A 17068-nucleotide genomic window follows, 5' to 3' on the forward strand; every position below is an offset into this window, starting at 1 on the left:
ATATCTACCCTTTATCAAATGATGACTTACCAAAGAGGTTGTAATAACCCTTCGAGAAGCTCTGTTGTCCTTCTCCATGCTATTTTTTCCAATGCTATTGAGAGCACTAAAAACATTCTTCACAATAATGACATTTCTTTCCAACTTTTTATTGACACGAATCTTGAATTTGGAAAGCATAGGTCTCATCTTTTGCATCTTTAATAAGTTCATGAAAAGTTGACATTGCTCTACCACTGTCTTGTTTCCGAAAAACATTTGATATAGTCTTGAAGCCCATAACTGAATGGTTCTTTCTGATTTTTTCCCTTCCAAACTAATAATAATCATTTCATCAATTTTGATTATCCATTTTGGTGTTTTAGAACCTTCATGTTGATTATAATTAGGAGATATGTAATGTTCTTGTGCATTAGGTTCCTATGCATTGTCATGTTTGACATGGTCAATTATGCAATTTGGATTATGACTTGGTAGCATTTCATCTTCAAAATTTTCATTCTCTAAATTTTCAATTTCGGCATTATCATTTTCAATAGGTACATTTTCATTCCCCAACTGTACATATTCATTATCTAACTCTATGATTTCACCTTCGACTAATTCATCATCAACTTGACTGATATTTAGCATACCTTGTCTTTTTCTTCGGTGTTCCATTTTGTCTCTTTCCCTATATGCCACAATGTCTTCATTGGATATCTTCCTTTTACGTTTATCCTTTCGACGACTGCTACTCCCCATTCAGATGAAAAATTCGAACACCTAAGGTTATATTTTCAAATTTTTTTTGATTGGTTGGGCCCCAAAACACACTTTTTTGCAAAACCCTTGAAAAAAGAACTAAAAAAGTGATGTTGTCGGGTTTGTAGGGATAGGGATATGTTGGAAATTGGTGCCAGGAAAAATCGCATATCTGATTTTCTCCAATGACATTTGGAGGGAAAACAACTTTTTCTATAATAGTATTAATATTATAATAGTTATTGGAGGGAAACCGACTTTGGTTTATTAGTATTAATATATAGTATTAGAGCTATAAGAGTATTAATATATATATATATTATTATTATAGCTATAGTATTAATATATAGTATCAATATTATTATTATACTTATAATAGTATTATTATTATTATTATACCTATAATACTATTATTATTATTACTATAGATATAATAGTATTAATATTTAGTGTTTATTTATATTATTATTATTATTATGCTACAATAGTTTTAATATATATATTAATACTATGCCATAATAGTGTGTGTGTGTGTGTGTGTGTGTGTGTGTGTGTGTGTGTGTATATATATATATCATAGCTATAATAGTATTATTATTATTACTATAGATATAATAGTATTAATATTTAGTGTTTATTTATATTATTATTATTATTATGCTAAAATAGTATTAATAGTATATAAATATCTTATTAATAGTATATATATATATATATAGTATGCTACATATGTCATCAATTAATGGGTCAAAGGGGGTTATACATCACACTATGAACCCCTTTGAAACATATGAACAATTCTAATATGTCCCTAGGGGTGCTAGGACCCCTAAGGACATATGTCATCATTTAATGGGTCAAAACAGGTCATAGGTCACCCTATGACCCTCTTTGACCCATATGAACAATACTAATATGTCCCTAGGGGTCCTAGGACCCCTAGGGACATATGTCATCATTTAATGGGTCAAAGGACCTATGACCCCCTTTGACCCATATGAACAATTCTAATGTCCCTAGGGGTCCTAGGACCCCTAGGGACATATGTCATCATTTAATGGGTCAAAGGGGGTCAGAGGGTGAACCTATGACCCCCTTTGACAATTATGAACAATTCTAATATGTCCCTGGGGGTCATAGGACCCCTAGTGACATATCTCATCATTTAATAGGTGACCTATGACCCCTTTTGACCCATATGAACAATTCTAATATGTCCCTAGGGGTCGTAGGACCTCTAGGGACATATGTCATCATTTAATGGGTCAAAGAGGGTCATAGGGTGCACCTATGACCCTCTTTGACCAATATGAACAATTCTAATATGACATATGTCATCATTTAATTGGTCAAAGGGGGTCATAGGTCACCCTATGACCCCCTTTGACACATATGAAAAATTCTAATATGTCCCTAGGGGTCCTAGAACCACTACGGACATGTGTCATCATTTAATGGGTCAAAGGGAGTCATAGGGTGAACCTATGACCCCTTTTGACTAATATGAACAATTTTAATGTCCCTCGGGGTCCTAGGACCGCTAGGGACATATGTCATCATTTAATGGGTCAAATGGGGTGATAGGTCACCCTATGACCCCCTTTGATCCATATGAATAATTCTAATACGCCCCTAGAGGTCGTAGGACCCTTAGGGACATATGTCGTCATTTAATGGGTTAAAGAGGGTCATACGGTGACCCCATTTGACCCATATGAACAATTCTAATATGTCCCTAGGGGTCCTAGGACCCCTAGAGACATATGTTGTCATTTAATGGGTCAAAGGGGCCCTTTGACCCATATGAATAATTCTAATACGTCCCTAGGGGTCCTAGGACCCCTAGAGACATATGTCGTCATTTAATGGGTCAAAGGGCGTCATAGCTCACCCTATGATCCCCTTTGACTCATATGAACAATTCTAATATGTCCCTACGGGTCCTAGGACCCTTAGGGACATATGTCATCATTTAATGAGTCAAAAGAGGTCATAGGTCACCATATGACCCCCTTTGACCCATATGAACAATTCTAATATGTCCCTAGGGGTCCTAGGACCCCTAGGGACATATGTCATCATTTAATGGGTCAAAGGAGGTCATAGGTCACCCAATGACCCGCTTTGACCCATATGAATAATTCTAATATGTCCCTAGGGGTCCTAAGACCCCTCAAGACATATGCCATCATTTAATGGCTCAAAGGGGGTCATAGGTCACCTTATGACCTCTTTTGACCCATATTAACCATTCTAATATGTCCCTAGGGGTCTTAGGACCCCCAGGGACATATGTCGTCATTTAATGGGTCAAAGGGAGTCATAGGTCACCCTATGACTCCCTTTATCCCATATGAACAATTTTAATATGTCCCTAGGGGTCTTAGGACCCTTAGGGACATATGTCATCATTTAATGGGTCAAAGGGGGTCATAGGGTGACCTATGACCCCCTTTGACCCATATTAATTATTCTAATATGTCCCTATGGGTCCTAGGACTGCTACGGACATACGTCATCATTTAATGGGTCAAAGAGACCTATGACTCTTTGTCACCCATATTAACCATTATAATATATCCCTAAGGGTTCTAGGACCTCTAGGGATATATGTCATTATTTAATGGGTCGTGGGGGGTATTAGGTCACCCTATGACCTCCTTTGATCCATATGAACGATTCTAGTACGTCCCTAGGGGTCTTAGGACACCTAAGAATATATATCATCATTTAATGGGGTCAAAGGGGGTCATAGGTCAACCTATGACCCCTTTTGACCAATATGAACAATTCTAATATGTCCCTAGGGCTAGGACCCCTAGGGACATATGTCATCATTTAATGGGTCGAAGGACATATTAACCATTCTAATATGTCGCTAGAGGTCCTAGGACCCCTAGGGACATATATCATCATCTAATGAGTCAAAGGGGGTCATAGGTCACCCTATGATCCCCTTTGACCCATATGAACAATTCTAATATGTCCTTAGGGGTCTTAGGACCCCAAGGGACATATGTCGTCATTTAATGTGTCAAAGAGGGTCATAGGGTGACCTATGACCCCCTTTGACCCATATAAAAAATTTTAATACGTCCCTAGGGGTTCTAGGACCCCTAGGGACATATGTCATCATTTAATGAGTCAAAGGGGGTCATAGGTCACCCTATGACCTCTTTTGACCCATATTAACCATTCTAATATGTCCCTAGAGGTCTTAGGACTCTTACAAACATATGTCATTATTTAATGGGTCAAACAGAGTCATAGGTCACCCCATGACCCCCTTTGACCCATATTAACTATTCTAATATGTCGCTAGGGGTCCTAGGACCCTGAAGGATATATGTAATCATTTAATGGGTCAAAGGGGGTCATAGGTCACCCTATGACCCCCTTTGACCCATATTAACCATTCTAATATGTCCCTAGGGGTCCTAGGACCCCTAAGGACATATGTCATCATTTAATGGGTCAAAGGGGGCCATAGGTCACCCTATGACCCCCTTTGACCCATATTAACTATTCTAATACGTCCCTAGGAGTTCGAGGACTCCTAGGGACATATGTCATCATTTAATGGGTCAAAAGGGGTCATAGGTCACCCTATGACCCTCTTTGACCCATATTAACCTTTATAATATGTCCTTAGGGGTCCTATGACCCCTAAGGACATATGTCATCATTTAATTGGTCATGAAGGGTCATAGGTCACCCTATGACCCCCTTTGACCCATATGAACGATTCTAATACGTCCCTAGGGGTCCTATGACACCTAGGAACATATATCATAATTTAATGGGTCAAAGGGGGTCATATGGCAACCTATGAACCCCTTTGACCCATATGAACAATTGTAATATGTCCTTAGGGGTCCTAAGACCCCTAGGGACATATGTCATCATTTAATGGGTCAAATGGAGTCATAGGTCACTCTATGACCCCCTTTGACTCATATGAACAATTCTAATATGTCCTTAGGGGTCTTAGGACCCCTAAGGACATATGTCGTCATTTAATGGGTCAAAGGGGGTCATAGGTCACTTTATGACCCCTTTTGACCCATATGAACAATTCTAATACGTCCTTAGGGGTCTTAGGATCCCTAGGGACATATGTCGTCATTTAATGGGTCAAATGTGGTCATAGGGTGAACCTATGACCCCCTTTGACTAATATGAACAATTATAATATGTCCCTAGGGGTCTTAGGACCCGTAGGGACATATGTCATCATTTAATGGGTCAAAAGGGGTCATAGGTCACCCTATGATCCCCTTTGACCTATATGAACAATTCTAATATGTTCATAGAGGTCTTAGGACTCCTAAGGACATATGTCATCATTTAATGGGTAAAATGGGGTCATAGGTCACCCTATGACCCCCTTTGACCCATATGAACAATTGTAATATGTCCCTAGGGGTCCTAGGACCCCTAGAGACATATGTCATCATTTAATGGGTCAAAGGAGGTCATAAGGTGTACCTATGATCCCTTTTGACCTGATGAACAATTCTAATATGTTCCTAGGGGTCATAAATGAATCAAAGGGGGTCATAGGTCACCGTATGACCCCTTTTGATCCATTAAATGATGACATATGTCCCTAGGGGTCCTAGGACCCCTAGGGACATATTAGAATTGTTCATATGAGTCAAAGGGGGTCATAGGTTGACCTATGACTCCCTTCGATCTATTAAATGATGACATATGTCCCTAGGGGTCCTAGGACCTCTAGAGACATATTAGAATTGTTCATATGGGTCAAAGGGGGTCATAGGTTGACCTATAACCCGCTTTGACCCATTACATGACGACATATGTCCCTAGGACCCCTAGGAACATATGAGAATCTCTCTTATGGGTCATAGGGGGTCATAGGTTGACCTATGACCCCCTTCGACACATTACATGATGACATATGTCCCTAAGGGTCCTAGGACCCCTAGGGACATATTTCATTTTTATGGGTCAAAGTGCTTCGACCCATTAAATGATGACATATGTCCCTATGGGTCCAAGGAGCCCTAGGGACATTAAATTTTTTAATATGGGTCAAAGGGGGTCATAGGGTGACCTATGACCACCCACGACCCATTAAATGACAACATATGTCCCTAGGGGTCCTAAGACCCCTAGGGACATTTTAGAATTGTTCATATGTGTTAAAGGGGGTCATAGGTTGACCTATCACCCCCCTTGACCCATTATATGAGAATCACTCTTATTATACATATTAATATGTATGCTATTAATATATATATAGTAACGTAATATTTTTATTAAATATAATATGTATTATATATTATTATATTAATATGTATGTTATTAATATATATAATAACGTAATATTTTTATTAAATATAATAACTTTATATATATATATATATGTTATTAATATATATTATTATATTAATATGTATGTTATTAAGATATATGTATATTATTAATATATATGAGTCAAAGGGGGTCATAGGTTGACCTACGACCCCCTTCGACCCATTAAATGACCACATATAGGACCCTTAGGGACATATGTGGTCATTTAATGGGTCGAAAGAGGTCGTAGGTCAACCTATGACCCCCTTCGACTCATAAGAACGATTCTAATATGTCGTTAGGGGTCCTAGGACCCCTAGGGACATATGTCGTCATTTAATGGGTCAAAGAGGGTCATAGGTCAACCTATGACCTCCTTTGACTCATATATTAATAATATACATATATATTAATAACATACATATTAATATAATAATATATAATATATTAATATATAATACATATATATATATATATATGTTACGTTATTATACATATATTATATTATTATACATATTAATATAATAATATATAATACATATTATATATATATATATATATATATATATATATAACATTATTATATTTAGTAAAAATAATAATAATATAAATTATATTTATAGATTATAATAAGAATAACATAATATATTATTATATATTAATAGATTATATCTTATATCTTTACATAACGTTATTTTATATATATAAAATAACGTTATGTAAAGATATAAGATATAATCTATTAATATATAATAATATATTATGTTATTCTTATTATAATATATATATATATATATATATATATATATATATATATATATATATATATATATATATATATTATAATAAGAATATATACATACATCTTTACATAGTAATATAATTGAAATAATTTATAAATGATAAGCTATAACTCTTAAACCCGATTTTCCCTCCAAAATGGGTTGAGATTTCAAATTTCCCAGCAAAATTTATTGAGCCATATCGGATATATAATTAGGCTTGGCATTTACCAAGCCTACCCGGTCAACCCAAAAGAAGTGTTTGAAGAGGGTTTTAGTGATACTCAGACTTTGGGTAGCCATCTGACAATGTTATTTTGATCAAAATTGAATGAAACAAAAAGAGTTTTTTAATATCGCTCTCGAGATTCCATCAATATAATTTTTGTCAAATTATGAGTTTGATAAGTATTTATTAGTTAATTATCAATGAAGATTTTTGTAAAGTGCTGATTGACATACTGATTGAAAAATAGCTATAACTTTCAAACGATATAACATTTTTTAAATCTAAAAATTGCATCACATTCTATGCTTCGCCTAGTATAAGAAAAAAAAAAAAAAAAATTTGGTAAATTTTTTTATTAGTTAAGGTGGTTAGACACGAGACTTTTTTTTTCTGAAAAAGTTTTGGTAGAAAATTCATATGTAATTATTTATTTGGAATAAAAATACCGAAAAATATGTGTCACATCCAAGCATGAGTCTACTTTTCATATCTATAATTATATTAAAAAAATATTATCATTTGATTTTGATTAAGGTGGTCAGACATACACCTACCTTTTATTTTTTCCCTGAAATTTTCGTAGTACTGCATTAAAATTCAAATTTTTGACCAATCAATTATTTTTTTCTCCTAATAAGGCCTCGTAGTTTAGAAACTACATTCAATTTCCTACAGATTATTTTGTTACAACTTTTTGATATAAATTCCATAACCACTTTAAAATTATGTGTCAAGTTGACATAACTCTGATTTGCTGATTTTTCACTGCCACTTAAGGCCATAGTTTGGTACACCATGATCCTGCACATACCCAACATCCCTGTACATTTTGTTGATGAATATCATTTCTAGGGTTCCATGCATGAACAATGGAATGAAAATATCTTTCAACACTTTTTCTTTCCTCCTCATTTGACTAGTCGATTTTATCCACATTAGGTGCTTCTTTGATCCATATGAATCCATGTACATGCAGGGAACCCCTATGTTGCCATTCATATCTACACCAAAAGTCCTTGACATTCATTCCCTTTTCTAGAATCTCTTTTCTAAACATTGAATGTCTTAAGTGCATATAGTGTGCAATTATGTGAGGATAGTCAATAATATTTTGTCTTCTCCAATTTTGAGCTTCTTGTGGATCAATTGGCATTTTTTTTGGCATAAGTGCATTCAAATCAGACCAATACATAATTGCTGCACTTAATGTGAAAAATATTGTAGGAGTACCAATTTGATGAAGCAAATCTTTCAATTCTGCACAAGATTTAGTCTAATAAGACCGTATCCCCTTAATGATGTCTCAAACCACATCAATTTATTTGCTAGATTGGAGTGGGGTGTGTTTTCCATATGTTGTCGCAACTCATGGATGGTAATGGGCATGTCTTTAAAGCTTCTTTTTACGAACACTAATGATGCATTTTGTGCACGATGTCTCATTATCATGTTCAACACAAAATATCTAAATTTGGGATGTTTTCCAAAATGATGATCCCTATAATGCATCAAATGTTCCACAAATTCATGAAGATAAACCTGCCACAACTGTGGCTCTAGCCAATCACAGCTTCCATCAGGAAACAATGTTGGAAATGCCATATCAAGTAATCCTAATGTGACATATTCATTAATGAGTGATACACCTATACATGGCCAATCTATCAATGATGTTAGATTCACATCAAGGTTATTGACCCATGCATGAATAAGTTCCATTTCTTTTTGGGCATTAGGTGGTCTTGAATCCATTGATGTTTGTATGATCTATTATATTTCCTTCATCTAATTCCATGATTGGACCAACAAAAACAATCTCGTTTGCATCTGAATCAAATTCCATATTGATTGTCTTTAATTTGGCAAAGATATTTTCATCTGCATTTCTAGGTAGATCATTGAGAGAATTTTCATTAATTTGGACATCTGAATAAAATTTATCATGCTCTACTTTGTATTTGAGTGCTTTGTAGACACGATCCCTATTCACAATAAAGTTATAGTGTGTTCCATGTTGATCTCTTCGTCTAACAATAATAATTGGCAAATTGTCTATTGTGTGGGGCAATATATTGGAAACATGTTCTATATTTTGTGGGAAACTTATTGTATACCCTTTATATGTTGGTTTAAAGAATAATTTTGATAGCTGAGTGTCAAATACACTTAACCATTTTTCACTATACATGTCGAGCAAAGAGTAGGAGCCAAGTCATAGTCATGTGCCGAGCAATCCAGTTTTATCAAGTGTCGAGTAATATCAAGTGCCGAGTAATATCAAGCATCGAGTAATATCAAGTGCTGAGTGATATCAGGTGCCAAGTGATACAGTTTTGTTTAGGTGCCAAGCTAGCCAGGAAACAACATGTGCCGAGCATCAGTAATGCTTCATGAGCCGAGTAACTCAGAATATCAGCATAAGAGTTTGTAATTGCACAAACTATGATGTAAACCATTTTTGTAGCTGACACAAGGTAAATCTCGAAAGATCTAGAGATAAGAATGAATCTTTCACATTTCCTATGCAATCTGCATGCAGCCAATTGGAAAATTGGAAAGGCATGCAACCAATCAGCAAAAGACAAGTATTGAGTAGGAAATTGAGATTCAATGTGGATCATAGATCCATATATAACCCTAAGTCTTCGAAGTCTTTTTAAGGAAGACAAAAGTCTCACCGTAAAAAGGATGGATGAAAGAGGGAGAGAACAATGTTAAGAGGAAAACATAGTTGAATTTAGTGAAAGGAGACATAGAGGGTAAGAGCAGGAATTCGATATTCAGTTGATCAGAACAAAGTAAAGGAGACGAACAGAAATTAGATCTCAAAGGATCAAAATTAGAGAGAGAGCCAGAACAAGTGCCTGCATTCAGCAATCAAGGATTGCAAACTATCAGGTTTATAATACCTAATACTCTCTTACCATTGTATTAGAAAGGAAACCCTATGTAGATAGGTTGGCTTAACAACTATTTGTAGATCCTTATCAAAAGGTGATTAAATCCTTTAACAGGGTGACACTTCATGTAAAGTGTTTGTAAATCCTTTAACCAGGTCACTATTGACACAGTGTAAAGCCTTTAATAGGGCAGACCATTAGAAGTGGTTGAAAAATATTGTTGCAGTAATTTTGTGGGTATCATCCCCACCCCAGTTTTACCTTCTTATTTTTGGAGGGTTTTTGGGTTACCAAATTCTAGTGTTATGTGTTGTTGATGCATGTATTAGTTTCATGTTTATTTGATGTGTTTACATACATGCAATTTACTTTCAGTTAAAAGTTTTATTGATAAAGTGTGATACTTCTGATTCACCCCCTCCTCCCATAAGTATTCTTTCCATATTTGAATATTCCAACAATTGGTATAAGAGCTATTGGTTCTCACAAGAAGAAGTCTAATAACTTGAAGAAAAATATCTAAAGATGGAAGTCTTCAAACTTGGGAAGATTATTGACAATCAAGTGCTTGATGTGCAACTGGCTCTACACAAAGTAGAGGAAGCAAGGGAGGAACTGAGAAAATCTTTGAAAAAAAGAAAGAATTTAGCCATAGCTGAAAATGAGATAAACTACAAGGAGATTGATACCACAAATATATTTTTCAATGGAGACACTAAAGAATTTGATGCAACAATAGCAGAACTGATGGAGAAAAACAAAGATCAAGCAAATGAGATAAAGCTCTCAAGATGGAATATGAATCACAGGCCATAATGTTATGTGAAATCACTGAACAAAAGAAAAGAGTAGTTGAAGACAAAGTCATGATGGAAGATGACAAAAGAAATCTTGCAAACAGACTGGAAGAAAAGAGTACTGAATTAACAAGGATCTCAAACATGCAGATGGATACACTCGCCCAAATGATAAACCTTCATCATGAAATAAATGTGAAAGACATTGAGATCTCTACACTAAAGTTCCAGAATGACTTGAGAAGAGAAAAGGAAATCTTAGAGAGCTTCAACAAACCCAATGAAGCCATCAAGTATTTTAAGCAATTGCTGAAATCCCCAAGATCAACCCATGATACATCAGGACTTGGATACAACTGCACTAAAGTTGGAGAATCATCAAAGAGTGCTGAACAAAGAAGCGACAAAGGTAAGGATTCAAAACACACTTGTCATTACTATAATAAGAAGGGGCATACTGCTAATGTTTGCAGGAGTAGGAGAATCAATCAGCCAAACACACATAAAAGCAAGAGTTACTATCACAAGTGCAAAATGCAAGGACATATGACACAAGATTGTAGATCCAATGTCACAAGGACACAAAGATTTGATGGACATTGTCATAATTGCAAGAAGTATGGACATAGGGCATTTGAATGCAGATCAAAGCCTATGTGGACATCAAATCAGCCAGCAAAAATAAAAGGAAATGAAAGTCATTATCATTGGGATTACAACACTAGGTATAGTTGTCACTATTGTTAGGAATATGGACATATACCCAAGAATTGCATGAGAACACATTTCAAGGGGAACTATAAAAGATGGTTGAGTCAAACCACATGTTTCAGTTGCTTGAAAATTGGTCATATCAGTAGGAATTGCCCAATAAGGTCAAAGGCACCAAGTTCTGTGTTCAACAATGGAAAGGCAAAGATAGATGTTGAACACATCAGAAGTGAGATGAATAAGACATGGAAGAAGAAAGATGAGTGCAGCACATCAAGTGCAGAGATCACTTCACCTAATGGGTCAAGTGATCACACTTCATCTAATTAAGAAAGAATGGGTGTGTGGGACTGATATACTAAGTTATATCACATGAGTCCCAAGACATAGAAGAACTATAAAGAAGAAATCAGCATAAGCAAAGATGCTAAGTCAAAATTGAGAATCTTGCAAAATCTGCCAAAGTTGTCTTCAGGTGCCGAGTTGCTAACAACGACCGAGTTGATAGTTGATGCTAAGCTGTGAAATATAAATGGGTGCCGAGTCATGTTGAAATCCTTCAGGTGCCAAGTAGACAATTGTCAGCACACTAAGCATTAATTGCTCTATTTTGAAGGGTACATAGGTCAATTTTTGATCATTTCTCACCATTCAAATGTGAAGCAAAGACGAAAAGAGCACAGAAGATCAAGGGTAGCTTAAAAGCCATTTGCAAGGATTTCCACAGTGATCCATCATGAGTTTCATCGATTTGAGGTATTTTACTTGTGTGCCAAGCTACACAGTGTTTATAAACTTGTTTAAACTATAAACCCTAGTTTGACAAACAATGGTATTTGGGTTTGGAACCACTAAGGGCAAAGAGAGTCATGAAATGCAGTTGGTTAGTAATGAAGTTAAGCAACTAGAGTTCAAGCCCATTCTAGAAGTTGCATACAAGAATGATCCTGCAGGTGCATTATCCGTTATTTCTGGTAAAGTTGTCATGGTCCAAGATGTTCGTAGATGTTACAATTGCAAAATTGGAGCCATAAGAGATCTAGAAATTTATAATGCATATGACAAGCTATGTGAGAACAAAATACTGAAAGATGAGTTCTCAATAATCGAGAGAAAGGGATTGACCAAAACCCTAGAGTTTCCAATTATTTTCAAAGCTGAATGGGTACACATAGTTTTGAGCAAAATACATGATGGAGCCTTTTGGTTAGAAACAGGGCCAGTGAAATTTACCAAGAAAATTGTTCATAGGTTTACTGGTATTCCAACCCTAGATTAGCCAAAGACCCTACGTAGTGACAAAAAGGAAGTAATAGAGAGAAACACCGATGCTAAATGGAACAATAGGGGAATGACTATTGATACAATCACAGAACCTCTACTAGATTTTGCTGTGAGAATCATTTCACACAAATTCTATCAGTCAAGCAGGTTAAACAGTGTGCCTTGTATAGCAGTTGATGTTTCATACAAATTGGTTAAAAAGGATCATACCTATGATCTAGCAGAGCTCATGTTTCAATAGATTAATGAGAATCTGGGAGCTATAAGGAAGAGCAAGGGAGCTCACTGCAAATTTGGATCAGTTTTGGTGTGCATGTTTTTCTATTTGATGAAAGAATTCCCTTCTGTAGGTAAGGTGAAATGGAATCCAGAAAAAACAATTGTTGAACAAATCAGTGGATATATTGAACAGATGGGTGATAATTTTGATGCCCAAATGACTAGCTACTTTGAGGACTTCAAAAAGTCCATGAAACAAAGAATGAGGATTCCAGTCTCATTGATTGAGAAATATGAAAAAGACATTTTTTTTCTTGTAGATATTAATTATACTTATATACAGGCAGTCATACCTAGAGTGAGATGGCTTAAGCCACTAGGTTATGAACTTGATATTGATCAAGCCTCTGCAGCAATAACAACTCTCCTTGCAGAAGAAGTTGACAAGAATGCAAAAGCCTTTGGAACTTATGATGTTGTAAAATCAAGGGTGGTAACAGATTTGAAAACTGCCTCAACAGTAAAGAAGAAAGAAAAATTGGTAAGAAAAATCAAGAGAAAATTTGGTGTTGAAGGATAAGGAACAACAGAAGAGGAAGAAGAAGACATTGAAGATGAGGGAGATGAACCTCAAGGTCTGACTCAAGGGTTAGGAGAAGATAAAGAGGAAAGTGCTAAAGAAGAAGAAGCCGAGGAAGCACAAGTTAGAACCAAGGTCACAAAAAGAAAGGCCACAACTCCTCCTACTCCTCAACCCAAGGCAAAGAAAGTAGCTGCTCCTGCACCAAAGAGACCTACTACAAGGGCTGCAACACAAAAAGCCCAAGAGGAGGCAAAAGAGAAGAAGAAAGCTTCAAAGAAGACTGCTGTCGAGCCAAAGAAGAAAAGAAAATTTGTTGCCCAGCCTCAAACAGATGAAGAGAAGACTAAGTCAGAGGACAACAACCAATTTCAAGTGGTAAGTCACAAACCTCAGACTACCATTGATAAATTATTCTCAAAAATTAAGAATGATGATTTGAAAGGTTTAAAGAACCTAAATTTTTATAAGCTCACCAAGGAGGAACAAAATAAATTAGAGGAATCGGCGTATGCTATGATGGTTGATTATAAGCACACACCTCTAGAGTTCGATGAATCAATGCCTAAGGAATTGTACAAAATTGTAGAGGATAAATAGAATTTTGGTTTGCAAATGGTAAGGGAGATAAGGGAATCAACATTAGCTAGGTTATTACCTAATTTGTCTAAGGATCAAATAACAAATGCAGTTAAGAGGCATAACAATAGATTCACTCCCAAACATAGAGCTTTTAGCATTTTGCAGACTAAAATTGAGGATGTAGTTACAAAGTCCACAAGATTGTGGAGGATAATTTACAAGAAAATAGAAGATGTTTACAATGAAGAAAGAGGCAAGTGCTAGGAAAAAGAAGAAGGTTGAAGAAGAAAAAGAAAAGGAACAAGTGGAGGAGAAGGTTGAAGAAAAAAAGGAAGATAAAGAGGCACATACAGAGGAGAAAGAGGAAGAGAAAGATACAACTGAGCAACAAGATCAAAGTGTGCAAGACACACATCTATCACCTCCTAGTCCTCCTCATGCCATCATCACACCTGCAGAGATAGTCAAAATCAAGGATGTTACAGACACTTCTAGTCCAAACATCAATCCATTAACTGTAGAGGATTTGGCAAAAATCCTTGACCAATCAACACTAGTAGCAAAATTGTGTTCAAGTCCTATATTGGTCAGTGTTGATGAATTGGAGAATCCAGTAGCTAAAACAAAGGTAGTCAAGGTGAAAACATAAGAACCACCTTCGACCATACAACCTACTGGTATTCTATTCCTTCCTCCACCACCTCAACCAAGTGTATTCGCTAATACACTTTAGATGCCGAGTACAGCAGCAGGGGAAGTCAAAGAAACATCTGAACAACCAGTAAGTTCAACCCCACCTATTGATCACCAAAAGGATAAACAAGCTGAAGAAAAAGATGAGACAAGTAAGAAGGAGGAGTCTGCAATACAAAAATTGGTTGCATTACCCAAATCTGGTACTCCAACACATACTCTTCAGCAGCTGAGCACTGATAGGTTACCATTACAAATTAGGACACCAGGCTCGAGCTCATCAAGGGTAGTCAGGAAACTTCAATATGGAGTTCCTGAGCTTGATGAAGGAATAAAGATTCCACATTATGAATCCAACACTTTCACTGAAGAGGAGATCAATGAAATTCAGAGTGCATTGGATAGAAGAAGGAGACAAGAAGCACTAAGAAGAGAACACAAGCACAAACATACCATGAATGAAATCAAAGACATATTCATAGAAGCTTTCAGCTTAAAGTCTCTAGATGAGTCAAGGCCAATCATAGAGCAACTATCTGATATAGTTGACCAGGTGACTAGTGAAGACCAGGATACAGATGCTAAATTACTGGAATGGTCAAAGAGAAAGTTCCAAGGCAAGGTAAATAAGAAAATATCTGGTGATATAGCACTATCACAAGTGGAGCTGGCTAAGAAAATTGAAACAGTCAAAACTGTACTTGGAAATGTATTTTCTCGGTACAAAAAGTTGTGTGATTTTTCCACATTCACACAGGACACTAGCTAGAAAATACTAAGCTTGGAGAGAAATATGAAAATTTCTAGCATGCAACTCCCCACAAATCCAGCTCAAAGTGAGAAGCATTTTTCCCAATCGCTTCACACACAAAGAGAGTTAGCTGTCTTCACAGCAGAGGAGGCAACCACCAAAGCCAAATTGATGCAAATTCAATCCTCAATAACTCCTCATTTGGAAGTACTTCATAAGGAGCAGATGAATGTAGAAACAGTCCTCAAGAAAGACCCTAATCTTTCTACATCTGATGGACTTGTACACCTAGCAACAAAGATTGCCATTGAACATAAGTCATTGGATATTGCACTAGCAAATTGGGATGCATCTCTGAAGGTACTCCTTGAAGTAAATAGTCCATTTTTGGCCAAGTATGGCATTTCCCTATCAAACCCTTGACATAAGTGTCAAAAAGGGGGAGAATTTTGATATAACATATTGGTCAGAATGTAGAAATAGGATAGAAGTCACTGAGTGTACAAAGCATAATCAACTCACAGGGAGTCATAAGGTATATTGCAATTTGTTCTTAAATTTTTTTAAGCAAATAAGAAGATGCATGAAATAATGTCAAGATCACAGGATCTTAAATTAAGTGCTTTTGCCACTCATGTCAAAGGGGGAGATTGTTGGTTTAAAGAATAATTTTGACAGCTGAGTGTCAAATACACTTAACCATTTTTCACTATACATGCCAAGCAAAGAGTAGGAGCTGAGTCACAGTCATGTGCCAAGCAATCCAGTTTTATCAAGTGCCGAGTAATATCAAGTGCCGAGTGATATCAGGTGCCAAGTGATACAGTTTTGTTTAGGTGCCGAGCTAACCAGGAAACAACATGTGCCGAGCATCAGTAATGCTTCATGAGCCGAGTAACTCAGAATATTAGCATAAGAGTTTGTAATTGCACAAACTATGATGTAAACCATTTTTGTAGCCGACACAAGGTAAATCTTGAAAGATCTAGAGATAACGAATCTTTCACATTTCCTATGCAATCTGGATGCAACCAATTGGAAAATTGAAAAGGCATGCAACCAATCAGCAAAAGGCAAGTATTGAGCAGGAAATTGAGATTCAATGTGGATTGTAGATCCATATCTAACCCTAAGTCTTTGAAGTCTTTTTAAGGAAGACAAAACTCTCACCGTAAAAAGGATGGATGAAAGAGGGAGAGAACAGTGTTAAGAGGAAAACATAGTTGAATTCAGTGAAAGGAGACATAGAGGGTAAGAGCAGGAATTCGATATTTAGTTGATTAGAAAAAAGAAAAGGAGACGAGCAGAAATCAGATCTCAGAGGATCAAAATCAGAGAGAGAGCCAGAACAAGTGCCTGCATTCAGCAATCAAGGATTGCAAACTATCAGGTTTATAATACCTAATACTCTCTTACCATTGTATTAGAAAGGAAACCCTATGTAGATAGGTTGGCTTAATAGCTATTTGTAGAT

The sequence above is a fragment of the Cupressus sempervirens genome, chromosome 4 (genome assembly GCF_028749045.1).
Source record: "Cupressus sempervirens isolate cs-2001-9-10 chromosome 4, ASM2874904v1, whole genome shotgun sequence".
Classification (NCBI taxonomy): Eukaryota; Viridiplantae; Streptophyta; class Pinopsida; order Cupressales; family Cupressaceae; genus Cupressus; species Cupressus sempervirens.